The 14039-nt window shown below is 33.6% G+C and overlaps 1 pseudogene; it reads left to right on the top strand.

Moving 5' to 3' along the window:
- The first annotated feature begins 426 nt into the window (after positions 1–426).
- LOC149140144 (uncharacterized) lies at positions 427–8644 on the top strand (annotated as a pseudogene).
- The last annotated feature ends 5395 nt before the right edge of the window (positions 8645–14039 follow it).

A 14039-nucleotide genomic window follows, 5' to 3' on the forward strand; every position in this document is an offset into this window, starting at 1 on the left:
CGTCTGCCAATCTTACAGGAAATCCTGTGTTCTTTGTTTATAAGGGCGATGTTGTGGGTTCGACCTCGGTGATTTCTTTGTCTGATGGATAGGGATTGAGGTTGGGATTTGGGATTCGGGATTTAGCAGCCGTTCGGCCTTTCGGAGGTGTTGATGAGACCATAGATTCAAAGAATCTGCAAGATTTCTTGCTTTTCTCGAATTCAGAGAGAGAGGGGGCCTTGAGAGAGACTGGTTTCAGCAATTTCCTTTTCTTCCATGCCTTTTTTATGCTGGTCGATTCAACGAATTGCAAGGAGCACCTCGATCAACCTCAAGCGCTTCTGCGACAGTATGTGCTCTTGAATTATTATACACTGCTTTGTTATTAATGGTAAATTCTTTTCTTGGAAGAATTTGGAGATGGTATAAAACTTTAGATTTCATTGGTAAAATTTGTTTGGAAAATGGGTCATTTCACCTTCAATTTGTTACTGGAGATCGTTTGAGCCAAAGATTTAGCCTCTCTATAGCGAATTTTGGTTATATATGGCTTGTTAGAGCTCGAAGTGTCTGTGACTTATTCAATAGCCGTCCGGGACAAATTAATTTAGCATTTCAACGATGAAATTTGGCTGGAAAATGGCGGCTTTTGCTATGCAGATCAGATCAAGCTATTTTTAAGGATTTTAGACACTTACGGCTGTTATATTTCTCGGCTGCTATATTTCGTTAAGCGCTTTAAAGGATAGGCTATCGAGCTTATGCTCGAACAGCGCAGCACTCAGCAGAAAGGAACTTAGGGCCAAGTGCTGTATTTTCTTAGTTGAATATGTCCTTTTCAACTTGTGTTCAAACTTTATGATACAAATATTTATCTGTGCAAGGTATTAACTGCAAGAGTCTATTTTGTGTAAAACTTTTTGTTATGGCTTTGAATGGGATACATCCTGATTGGAGCAATTTGCTGACGTCTCTATACTTATTTTCTCATCCATCCACCACACTAAGTACAGACCAAAACTAAAGGTTATAGCAGCGGTGCGTCGCAGGATTCGAGTTTAGCGCATTTTGCGAAAATGACTATGGGATTCTTCCCAGGGACTTCGGGGTCATCTGGGCCGCAAACCCTAAATCCTGCGTCTGCTTCTGCTAGAGTCTTTTGAAACAAAACGTTACAAATTACTGAGAAGGCAGTTTAAAGTTAGCAGCGATGGGGGTTTCGAGACACCACCTTCCTTTATTTCTCACAATATGACAGAGTAGGTGAAATGCCTGAACTGGACTGATTTTTATTTAATAATTGGACGAGGAACAGGCGCTTTCTTTCAGTGCAAGAAGCTTCCGCCAGAGACGTCTTCCTCCCTTCACTTGCTTCGGGCTTCCACCTCAAAGTTCTTTCCAAGGTAAATATCGTTATACTCAGCTCTGTAATTTTCTGAACTTTATCTCAATTTTACCGTCAAATTTTGTCCCTTCACACTCCTACATTGTTTTCCTTTCAGCCGCAAACCCTAAATCCTGCATCTGCTTCTGCTAGAGTCTCTTGAAATTACTGTTGTTTCTTTTAAATGAATCTATGAAACCATAGGTTGCTTAATTTTTTACTCGCGCCAAGTGTCTCTGCGTCTGAGGATTAACTTATCTTCTAAATTTGAGTTAAATGCCTTCTTCTTCTTGCTTAGATTATTAACACTGTTTTCTTTTCAGCCACAAACCTTAAATTCTTCTTCTGCTATAGTCTTTTGAAATTATTTTTTCTTTCTTTTAAATAAATCTATGGAAACATAGGTTGCTTAAATTTTTACTCGCCCCGGATGTCTCTGCGTCTGAAGATTAACCTATCTTCTAAATTTGAGTTAAATGCCCTCTTCCTTTTGCTTAGTTTTTTAAGCATGCCAGATATCTCTGCGTCTCAGAGGGTTAACCTGTTTCTTCTAAATTTAAATTTGAAGACCTCTCATTCAATCAAGATAGCTTTAAGTTTTCTTTAAAATAAAAAATGATTTTAACCTAAATTTACAAAAATCACCATATTCTGCCTGATCTGCCTGTTCATTGCTGATATTGCCTCCAGTTTACATTTAAGTTCATACTAACTCCAATGGCTGTTATAGCCGGTAATTAAGCTACACAAATAAAGCGGTTCAATACAAATGTTGTTATGGGAATTGAGGTTGATTTGAAATTGCTAGAATCTTTTGCAGATACTCAATTTCATGACAGTGGCTTGGATGAGCTTGAAGGTGCAACAGATCCAAAAAAGTCTTTGTTAGAGGCAAGGCAGTTGGTTAGTCTTTTATTAAACAACCATTTAAGACGCTTGTTCAAGGGCCGTGTCTTCCCCTGTTTCTGCCGCTTCTGGAAGGAAGGCGTGCTGTTGTAATCTGGATCGTTGTCTGGAATCTACAACACCAGCAGTTCCTCTTCAGTATCTGCCCAAGGTACTTGCTTTGAAACCCTATTGTGATGAGCCTCCAGTCTATTTCCGATAATTTTCTAGTATTCCAAGTGTATTTATTTTATCCCTAGTAATGTTAGGCTTGTTTATTAATAAATAGTTTATTTTGGAGATTGGAATAGATAGATTTAGTATTTTTATTTAGAAGTTATTATATTTTTATTTTAAAAAGGGCACATGTTTATTTCACATGGCTTCTGACCTTCTTTTCATACCTTCTTTTAGCGGGGTGTTGCAGACATATGATAATGATCTTTATCAAAGGGAGTGATGACTGCTTCAACAATGATGAACCCGCTGCAAGAATGTCTTTCAGGCAAAATGCCAACATAAAGTGATCTTCAAACCATCTTCCAGTAACCTTAGCTCTCAAACCATGTTGGAAAATCAAGGAAATTGTAGATGAAGGTTGATTTTCCTTACTTGATAATTACTTGTGAATTTTGTTGGCTTCTTTTTAAATTCTGTGTTCTTTTTCTTCATCAAACAATTGCCAAAATATAAGCATGAAGATCACAAGAGATAATAAACACAAGATATAGGCTCCACGCTAGGACAAAACCCCACAATTGGGAAAACCCGAACAATTATCTTCTACAAAGTACTTGATTTCTCTTTTGTTAGGGAAATCTGATTATGAAATTGAAAAATAATACCATATGACTGTTCTTTGTAAATCTGGCATAACCTCTATCAGCAGCTTGCGGTCTGAAAAAATTTTGTTGTCGAAGGCAAAAAAGAAGTCTGGCATCACATTTGACCCCAAAGTGGAAATTTTCATATGTTGGCCCATATTTCGGTGTCCGGAATCTGCCATTGTAAATTTTCATTAATTTAAATCTAATTCATATCCATGAAGAAAATATTCATGGTTAATGAAAGCATTATTTTCTAGAAAAAACACAGACAACATGAAAACATTTATTGAGATGGAAAATCATGTAGAGACAAGAATCACACTCGCCCGGCAAATTAAATAGGATCTATTGTAATTGTAAACTCACCATATTGAATCTGTACCTTCTATATTAAAAGCTGATTATTTGTGTTTATTTATCACTGTATTTGAAGCTACAGAAAAAGCATTGGGATGTGATGGCCCAACAGAGATTAAAATTACTAAGAGGCTATAGCTTGTTCGTCCCACAGTGTAATTTCTGCAGATTTTAATTTGGTGAGGCTGTGGCATGCTTAGGTATGGGGCAGGGATGAGATGTCCTAATTTATAGAAGCAGATTTTAAGCTGGTGAGGCTGTGGCATAGGTATGGGTAGGGATGAAATATGATTTATGGAAGCAGATTTCAAGTTGGTGAGGCTTTGGCATGCTTAGGCATACGGCAGGGATGAGATGTCAAGGAAAAATGGGGTTGTGAATAGAAATGTTGTAGATTACTTAGTTTGTGTGAGGTTTAGTCCCATAGATTATTAATTCAAATCTTAAGGAGAAGTGTTACAAGGACCAGGCCATTTTTACAAAAAAGAACAAACTGAACAGATAATGGAAATCAATTTCTAAGAAAAAGAAAGAAGAAACTGAGCAAATAATGGAAATCAAAATATATATATATATATATATATATATATATATATATATATATATATATATATATATATATATATATATATATATATATATATATATATATGCGAACTCTAGATTCTAGAAGCACCATTACCAACATGGCTAATTGCATCCTTATTGTCTGCATGGAAAAGTGATGTAGAAAAAGATGATTAGAAGGTATAGTCCATTTAACAATTTAGCCAAATATATCACTGTGAAAGAATTTCAAAATTCAAATTCTGATGTGTGATTTAAGGATGTGATCTGAAGTACTTGATTTCTCCTATGTTAGGGAAATTTTATTATGTAATTGGAAAGAAATATCATATGACTGTCTTTGTAAATATTGCATAAGCTCTATCGGCAGTTTGCGTTCTGAAAAAAATTTGTTGTTGAAGGCAAAAGAGAAGTCTGGCATCACTTTGAATCCAAGATTGGAATTTGTCATGTGTTGGTCCATCTCTCAGTGTCCGGAATATGCCATTGTAAACTTTAATTAATTTAAAGCTAAATGCAGATCCATGAAGAAAAATATTCCTGGTGAATGAAAACACTGTTTACTAGGAAAAACAAAGGCAACATGATAACATTCATTGAGATGGAAAATTCTCCTAAGAGAATAGAATCACATTAGCAAGGCAAATTAAATAGGATCACCATCTAATTTTATTTTAACTCACCATATTGAATATACACCTTTTTAAAAGCTGATTATTTATGTTTATTTATCATTGCATTTGAAGCACCAGCAAACGTTTTGGGATGAGACGACCCAACCGAGATTAAAATTACCAACAGGCCATAGCTTGTTCATCTCACAGTTAAATTTCTGCAGATTTTAAGTTGGTGAGGCTGTGGCATGCTTAGGTATGGGGCAGGGATGGGACATGATTTATAGAAGCAGATTTTAAGCTGGTGAGGCTTTGGCATGCTTAAGTATGGGGCGGGGATGAAATGTCATGATTTATTGAAGCCGATTTTAAGTTGGTGAGCCTGGCTTCGGTATGGGGCAGTGATGAGACATGATTAATAGAAGCAGATTTTAAGCTGGTGAGGCTGTGGCATGCTTAGGTATGGGGCAGGGATGAAATGCTATGATATATTGAAGCAGCCTTTAAGTTGGTGAGGCTGTGGCATGCTTAGGTATATGGCAGGGATGAGATGTTATGATTTATGGAAATATTTGTATATATAGATTTTTGTTCCATAGGTATTTATAAGATAGTAAACAGAAAAGTTAAAATGGGTCAGTGAATAAAAGTCTCAATTATTTATGAGGTGTAGATTAGCTCAAATTTTATTAAAAAAGATTACAAAGGCCGATCCATTTCTACAACGAAGAACAACCTGAACAAATAAAGAGAATTCATTTTCCTCTGTTTTGAAAAAAAGGACTCTCTTCCGCCAATATAGCAGAATATATATATATATATATATATATATATATATATATATATATATGTATATGTATATATATATATGTGTATGTGTGTGTGTGTGTGTGTGTGTGTGTGTGTGTGTGCATGGCTAATTGTGTGTATGTGTGTGTGTTGTGTGTGTGTGTGTATATATATATATATATATATATATATATGTGCGCACTATTTGAACAATCCATCTCCATAGAATTACCAGCATGGCTAATTGCATCTTTATTGTTTGCATGGCGAAGTGATGTTGGAAAAGATGACTAGAAAGGATAATCCATTTAACAATTTAGCCAAAAATATCACTGCGAAAGAATTTCAAATTCTGATTGTGATTTAAGGATGTGATCTGAAGTGCTTGATTTCTCTTTTGTTAGGGAAATTTTATGTTGAAAATTGAAAAGTAATATCATATGACTGTCATTGTAAATCTTGTATAACCTTTATCGGCAGTTTGCATTTTGCATTTTAGGATTTTGATATCTTCTGTTATGAACCCTGTATTTTTAACAACACAATGTTTTCTAGCTGTTCTGTCATTGGCTCTTCATTGATAATAGGAATAATTCTTGGTTTCACAGACATTCATGAAAGGATGGAGGGATTCTGAAGCCAAATCCATGCCCTTCTTCAGTCTTGGTGATCTGTGGGAGTCATTCAATGAGTGGAGTGCATATGGTGCTGGAGTACCGATAGTGTTGAATAGAAGCGACACTGGTATGCAGTATTATGTACCGTCTCTTTCTGCCATTCAACTTTACACTCACCTTTCTGGACCTAATATTGGCACCAGGTAGATTATCCAATTCACCAGTTATTTTCATAGCAAGTCATGTCAAAGGGAGGTTCCTTAAATTTTTCGTAAATCTGACCACAGCCGAATGCTTTTGTATAATAATAATATGGTAAATAAGGCATAATATACACCGTAGCTCCTGTTGTTTTAACTGTAACAATTTATCTCCTGTTGTTTAACAATTTTTTTTTTTGGAGAAATCTATCTTTGCAAACGATTCTGCTCTAATGTTGCTCCAGACGATGAAAATATTGCATGCTTCGGCGGCTCTCTATATCAGTTGTGTCATATCTGAGACAAGATTTTGCCTGTCACAATTCAGTGTTAATGCACATGTCTTTAATTGGAGCAATATCATTTAAAACTTGATAACGTTTGGACACGTGATTCATGCTGGCTCAGTTGAGTCCTGAACATGCTCTGTTTTTTTTTGCAGGTCCCCTGGTGAGGAGAGTGATGCAAGTGATGATTATAGAGATACAGGTAGTGAAGGTAGTAGTAGTAGTGATGAAGCAGAGTGAGACTCAAAATATGGTGGGGCAATAGAAGTCACTCTAAAGCTGCACAAAAAGGCTTTTCTAGTGATGATGGTGAAGGAAGCAGTTGCCCTTCATTTCAATATTTTGAGCGAGCAACTCCATATAGTCGTGAACCTCTGGCTGACAAGGTAAGATTCGGTTATGCATTTATTTTGAGGAATGTTTTATTTCATGGTGTAGTTTCAATTGCGAGGTTAAAATTAATATCTGTTAACTGGATGTTGCAGATTGGAGATCTTGCCAAGGACTTTCCACAGCTGAAAACCTTAAGAAGCATTGATCTGTTGCCAATCAGTTGGCTATCGGTTGCTTGGTATGCCATCAATTATACTTGTGCAATCCTTGATTAAGTTGGTGTGGAGGCCAGTTAGTTATTAAGCATTCCTGTTCTATTGGATTTTGTTCAATGCGATCAGTAACGTCTAGATGAATTTTCATTATCTACCGCTATCTAATTAAAACAAGAATTTCCTTACAGGTACCCGATATACAGGATACCAACAGGTCCAACCTTGCGAGACCTGGCTGCCTGCTTCCTAACTTTTCATTCCCTTTCAACTCCACTAAAAGGTTTGATTCATCTGTTTTCTATTTTCTTTCCCTCCATCTTGTTGCTACTTTGTTCACATAGTTTTCATATCAGTAAAGCATGTTGATGCTTTTTGAATTCTGATTTTCTCACTCCGCATTTGATCTCTAACTGATGTTTTGGCAGATGGTGGCAGTATTCATGTAAGTACTGGAGGGAAAAGTGTTCCTGTCACTCCGATAAGCAATTCTGGGGGTTCTCCAAAGATAGCTTTACCAGTATTTGGTCTAGCTTCTTACAAGTTGAAGGGGACAGTGTGGAGTACTAATGGCAACTGTGAACGACAGCAGGCTAACTCTTTGTTTCAGTCAGCTGATCAATGGTTGAGATTACATCAGGTGAAACATCCAGATTATGATTTTTTCCTTTCACATGGTTCTTCATATGGAGGATAAACTAGGAACATCCATAACAATGGGGTTTTTGTTGAAACGAAAGAATCAGTTGGGTTATGAATGGCTTTTTTTTATTATAGCCATTAGTAAGGCAAAATACCAGGAGTCAGTGGAGTGTGTCAACAAGCAAGTTGAGGGTTGTTCACAAATCTTCGTCTATGATCTCCTCAATATAGTCAAAAGATAAAAATATAAACATTCTCAAAAAGTTCTGCAATAGAAAATGAAAAAATGCGAGTCAAAACTCGTACCAAAAGGGTATATTTAAGAGAGAATGGGTTTTTGGGTAAACCTTTGGCTTGTCTGCTCTAAGAGAAAATTGATGGAAAAAAAAGTGAAAAGAAAAGAAGAATTGCCATTTGTTAAATAGGAGGAAGAGGAAATGCTGAAGGAGATGAAGTGTCCTGCATTCCAAACTCTATGTCAGCACGGCAATGCCATAAACCATTGCAGGTTGAATTTTAAGTCGTGCAGTTTTTTCTCTTCCTTTGATTTCAATTCAGGTACTCTCGTTCTCTGGGACGAAAGTTCATGGATGTGGTTGCAGACGACTATCATCCAATTTAGACTGCCTGAGTAGATATTTAATTTAAATCCAAACTTTTGACATGAAAACACTGATTTGTGATGATGGGCTGACAATGGATATTGTCTAGAGTGGTTTCTGAAAAGCTGCGTGCCCAGTGGTGGCAATTGCTATTACTGTGAGAGCATTCGTTGGTTTTTGAGTAATTGTTGAGAGCATTTGAGTATTTTCTCCAAGGGATTTTCGCTACATTAAAACAAATTGTGGCTAGTGTAGGATCAACTTTTGTCCTATCAGGTTCTCTTTGGAGTTGACGGATTAAGAAAATAAGAAAAAAATGAAAAGAAAACCTTTGATTCTGAGTCAATATTAAGATATTTTGTGTCAATTTGCTTCCAATGTTTGATGAATGATTTGATTTTCTTCAACGTGATTAGAAAAGTAGTTTTTTTTAATAGTGATCAAAGCATGACGTGAGTTATCTAATTATTTTTTCAAAATTTCCAGTAGTTAATTATTGGGGATGACTAAGTTGCAGAGAGAGCTTTATGTCGATCATATGATTGTTATTGTGTTATACGTCAAGGTGGGAGAAAAAGAAAAGTAAAAGATCAAAATTATGAGAATTTAGCATGAACATTATTTTCATTTTTTTGAGTTGTATGATCAACTATTGTTAGGTGAGTGTTCTCATAGTTGACTGTAAAGATGGTTGAAGTACTGGGCTTAGTGGCTTGCTATGTTTGTATTGCTTTGATATATATTTGAAATTATTTAGTGCTGTTCATTTGTCATACTTTGGACATACGTTGGGCGGATATATCTTTTCATTCAAGGAAATGTTTAGGAAAAGTATTATGTTGCTGGAGTTGTGAATTGAGATTTTAAAAAGTTGCTTGGGGCTATTGTGGATATAATAAATTATACTGATAGTTTGGAATGTGCAGGAATTTTGCTTTAGAAACATAGAATAGATGTGGTATCTCAAACTCAGAGTGATGCCCGTGGATTCTTGATCTATAACCAATTTCATTCTTTCTCATCTCAGGGATACCGTAGGCATAGAGTAGGTGGAACTTTCTAATTGGGTCTGTAATTACATTTTAATTAAACCGTGGTCACCCCTCTTGGCATGATCTGGTTCTTCTTTCACTGGATGATCACGTTGTCACTATCAAAGTGGCCGTGTTAAATCAAGACTTTCTGTTCTAAAGATCACCTTCGTTGTCCATCGCTGGATGCCATGTGCATGATGGTGTCGCCCAGTGTAAAGACCCCTACAACCCTCTGGACTACGCTTCAAATAAACTTGTGACCAATCTTACAAGTTAATGATTATGAAACTTGCATTTGTCCTATTCTGGGGAGTTTTTAACAAAAAGTAAAAGATAAAAATTATGAGAATTTAGCATGAACATTATTTTCATTTTTTTGAGTTGTATGATCAACTATTGTTAGGTTAGTGTTCTCATAGTTGACTGTAAAGATGGCTAAAGTGATGGGCCTAGTGGCTTGCTATGTTTGTATTGCTTTGATATATATTTGAAATTATTCAGTGTTGTTCATTTGTCATACTTTGGACATACCTTGGGAGGATGTATCTTTTCATTCAAGGAAATGTTTAGGAAAAGTATTATGTTGCTGGAGTTGTGAATTGAGATTTTAAGAAGTTGCTTGGGGCTATTATGAATATAATAACTTACACTGATAGTGTGGAATGTGCAGGAATTTTGCTTTAGAAACATAGAATAGAGGTAGCGGTATCTCCAACCTAGAATGATTATGAGAGAATATATTGCTGATTGATTTCTTGCTGTCGAATTATGGCAGTATCTCCAACCCAGAGTTATTATGAGAATATATTCATGTTTCAATACTTTACTTTGTGTATCTTTATATATGTGCTAGAGCTGTAATGGAATCGTAGAAACTAAAAATAATAATTTGTATAATTTTGATTAAGGATTTATTTTATTTTGGGCAATTTATTGACTAAGTTTAGTTTGAATGATTGAATTATTATAATATTTATTATTTTGAACCAAAATACAATTCTTTCAATTTAACATTTCTATCGGCCTCTATTTGCACCTTTTGGGGCAATTGCTAGTTTTAAGTTGCGAGTGACAAACAGTTGTTCATTGAATATGGCTGAGTCATTACGAATAATTCGGGGGATGAAATTAGGCGTTCTAATGACTAACTAAAAATTGAAAACTTATAAAGAGGGAGGGGTGTCTGTGTGTTTCACAGGCCGGTGACAAGATAATAGTGGAGAAGAGGAGGGCGTTCTGTGTTTTGTACGCAGAAGAGACGACACCGTCTTTATATATCTCACCTCTTCTCTTCACTCACTTTGAGTTTGAGATGAATGAGCAGTAGATGTATGATGGCAGTGTCTTTTCTCTGCGCATGAAACCTCTTAGTCCTGGCTTTATTTATCTTTTTAATATTTATTATTTTTTGTAATTTATGTTTATTGTTGTTTATAGTTATCAACATTTATTTTTGGATATACAAGGACTTGCCAATATGTTTTTTGCCTTTTTTGAATTTTAAGATAAATGAGTAAATTATGTAGGAGGGTAGTGTCTTCTCTTTTAACATAAAACCTAAGTGTCATTTCATTTTACTTTTCTAAAGGCTGCTTTCTTATTTTTTTGGCTACTATAAAATAAATTTTCTATGAAAATATAACAATAAATCTATCAGAATCACAAGGACTTGCTAATATATTTTTTTTTGCATTTTTAAAATTTAAAATAAATGAGTAAATTATGTATGAGGGCAGTGTCTTCTCTCTTAACATGAAACCTAAATGTTCTTTCATTTTAAGTTTTTAACTGTTGCTTTCTTACTTCTTTGGGTTACTGTATGATAGATTTTTTTCTAGGAAATTATAATAATAAATTTGTTAGAATTTTAGTTATTGTTTCTTGGTTTTCCTCTTTTGGATAATATTTTTTAATTATGAAGTATGTGGTAGTTTTGAAGTTAATATTGTTTTGGTAATATCTTAAATTTAAATTATTTTCATTTATCTTAGATGGCTAACCAGTCACTCACATAACATAATTAGATAATTAGATAATGTAAATCATTGTCAAGATAGACATTGAATTATTTTAAAATTTTTGTAATAAGATATTAATTTTTTTATATATTATTTTTTTTATATAAATTTATAACATAGTAATAAATATATATTATTATTTATAAGAAGAATTTTATATTAAATATATTATTTATAATAGTATTATATTAGAGTTTGAGTTTTAATTAAAAGAAATTAAATAATATTAACTATATTGATAAATAGTTAATCATATAAATTAATGGTTAGTAAAAATTTATAAAGATCAACTCATAATAGATATGTATCAAGACACTTTCCTTAAAATACATTTTATATTATTTCTCAATTAGGGTGTCTCTCAAGATGCAAGCGCTTGAACTAGGTTGAGGGATGTTCATAGTTCACCTTTATGGATGTTGTTATGATGTTTTCTATTTATCTTTTTGCTATGACGATCTATTTTTGTGTAGGCCTTCATGTTTAGGGCTTGTTATTAAGTCTCTAGTTTGCTCAATAATGCTATTGGTAGTCTAGCAGTTTATTACTATGTCTTTGGGACTAAAATACTTTTCTTTCACCACTTGTTTAGTTTACCTAGTGCTGAAAAAACTATGGATGCAACTTATTTTTTTATTAATTAAAAGCACATTAGCTTACTAAAAAAAATAACCCATCTAGCATTATCAAAATTTAAAAAATCATAAAAATTAACTAAATTATAACTTTATTTCAAAATATTATATTATTTATTAGAAAAAAATAATATATGAGTTAAACATATATATGTTTAGAATAAGTAATAAAAAATCAATGACATGGGTGGATATGACATTTTTTTTAATTAAATTGAAGAAAAAAGACATAACTATCTTTGAGATAAATATTAACTTTTTATTCTGCCTACTATTAAAAATATAACATGGATATTTAGTAGAGATTAAATCTCTACTGTCCACCTAGTAATTATTGATAACTAAATTAAAAATTTGGAAACATTATTAACAAGAAAATAAATTTTAATCTCTACTATCCACCTAATAATTATTGATAACTAAATTAAAATTTTGGAAACATTATTAACAAGAAAATAAATTCCATAACACCAACAAACTTTCATTTACCAAATAAATTTTCTAAATAAAATAGATAAAAAAAATTAATAATATTACCACATAATCTCTTAATAATATAGTTGTTAGGTAAATCTAAATATTAATAACCTAATATAATTTTTAAGTAAATCTACACATTAATAACATTAAACTATAAAGTGTTAATGACACTGCAATATTCACTTTTCATGTAAGTATCATTATACACTAACCTAAAGGTTTCACAGAGGGTTGTTGGTTAGAGTTGAATTTGACATTTTACCTTGTACATCAAAATATTTGTGTATGATGTTCTAAAATAAACATTACCATTCATTCACTTATTAAATTTTTAATGGTATGCATCAAAAGTTCCTCGTTACCAAATACGTTAATGACTTAAGGAAAAATCCATCGACGTATCTCAATGGAAGTTGTCCATGAGTAGTAATAATAGTGTTCCTATGTATCAGTGGTCCAATTTTTTTAATCAGGGTGAAGAATGATATTTTTCAGGTTAAATGGGGATGAAATCCTGAAACATATGTTGCCTATCATAGTAAACAAATTCTCATTAGTCCTTGTGCTTGGTTATATTTATCTATGCTAAAATCCCCTATGTTGTTGGTTTTTATGTGTAACTAAGCAAATGGCAATGAAAGATGAATTCAAATACTTAGGGTTTGGTATAAGGAGCCTTTTTTTTGAAGAAATACATAAGTTATTAGTGAGCATTAAAAGGGTGACTATGCTGGTAAGTTTATCGATTGTTTTTCATTTTTTTAGAAACAATACTTGGAAGTGTAGAACCGTCCACTTTCTCCCCTTATTTGATCATTATTTTGTCCACTTTGATATGTTTTGGTCGCTCCCTCTCCAGATAAGCAATATCTTGGAGCAACCAGGGAAAACCCGGGTTTCTATCAATTTTTTCTAAGGGCATCCAAAAATTTCTGCTAAAAATATTTATTTCTACATGTTTAGGTTCAGTTGATAGAATCAAGTCAACAAGACAGATATTCGACTTTGTTCAAATCAATTTCAATTTTGAATAACTTAGTCAAATCCTAGTCAATAAGGTTTCTCTATTGAATCATTAAACCAAGTTGCATTTCGACTTGAGTAGAGTTATTGAATCACCAAGGATAAACAAGGTCAACTCTGTTATCAAGTTGATCAAATTGAGATGACATTGACATTGGATGAATTGGGCCTCTCCCTTTTGAGGATAATTATTGTCCATCTCACCCTTTATATGTATAAATTCTCTTTGCAGTTTCTATTATCAATCATCTATCTATTGCTTCAAGCCTTCAACCATTGCCCTTATTGAACAATTGCCTTCTTACCATAAATTTGTGATAAATATCCAAGCTATCTTTCTATCTAATGTTGATTCTTCTATTGTAGCGTCTTTTGGCTGTTGCATAACGCATATCTCTTTTGACTTTAGGTGTCAAATAGGAGAAACCATACGGGCATCGTTCTTGGCATCTCCAAATATAATTAGCATCGGTTCTCTTCTCTCAAGAACATCACTTTCTTCTAGTGATAGATGCATGACAACATACATAATGTTGTCACTTTTTTGTTGC

This window comes from Pinus tabuliformis, chromosome X (assembly GCF_031772625.1).
Source record: "Pinus tabuliformis cultivar Carrire ecotype Pingquan chromosome X, CPIR1, whole genome shotgun sequence".
In the NCBI taxonomy this organism is placed as follows: domain Eukaryota; kingdom Viridiplantae; phylum Streptophyta; class Pinopsida; order Pinales; family Pinaceae; genus Pinus; species Pinus tabuliformis.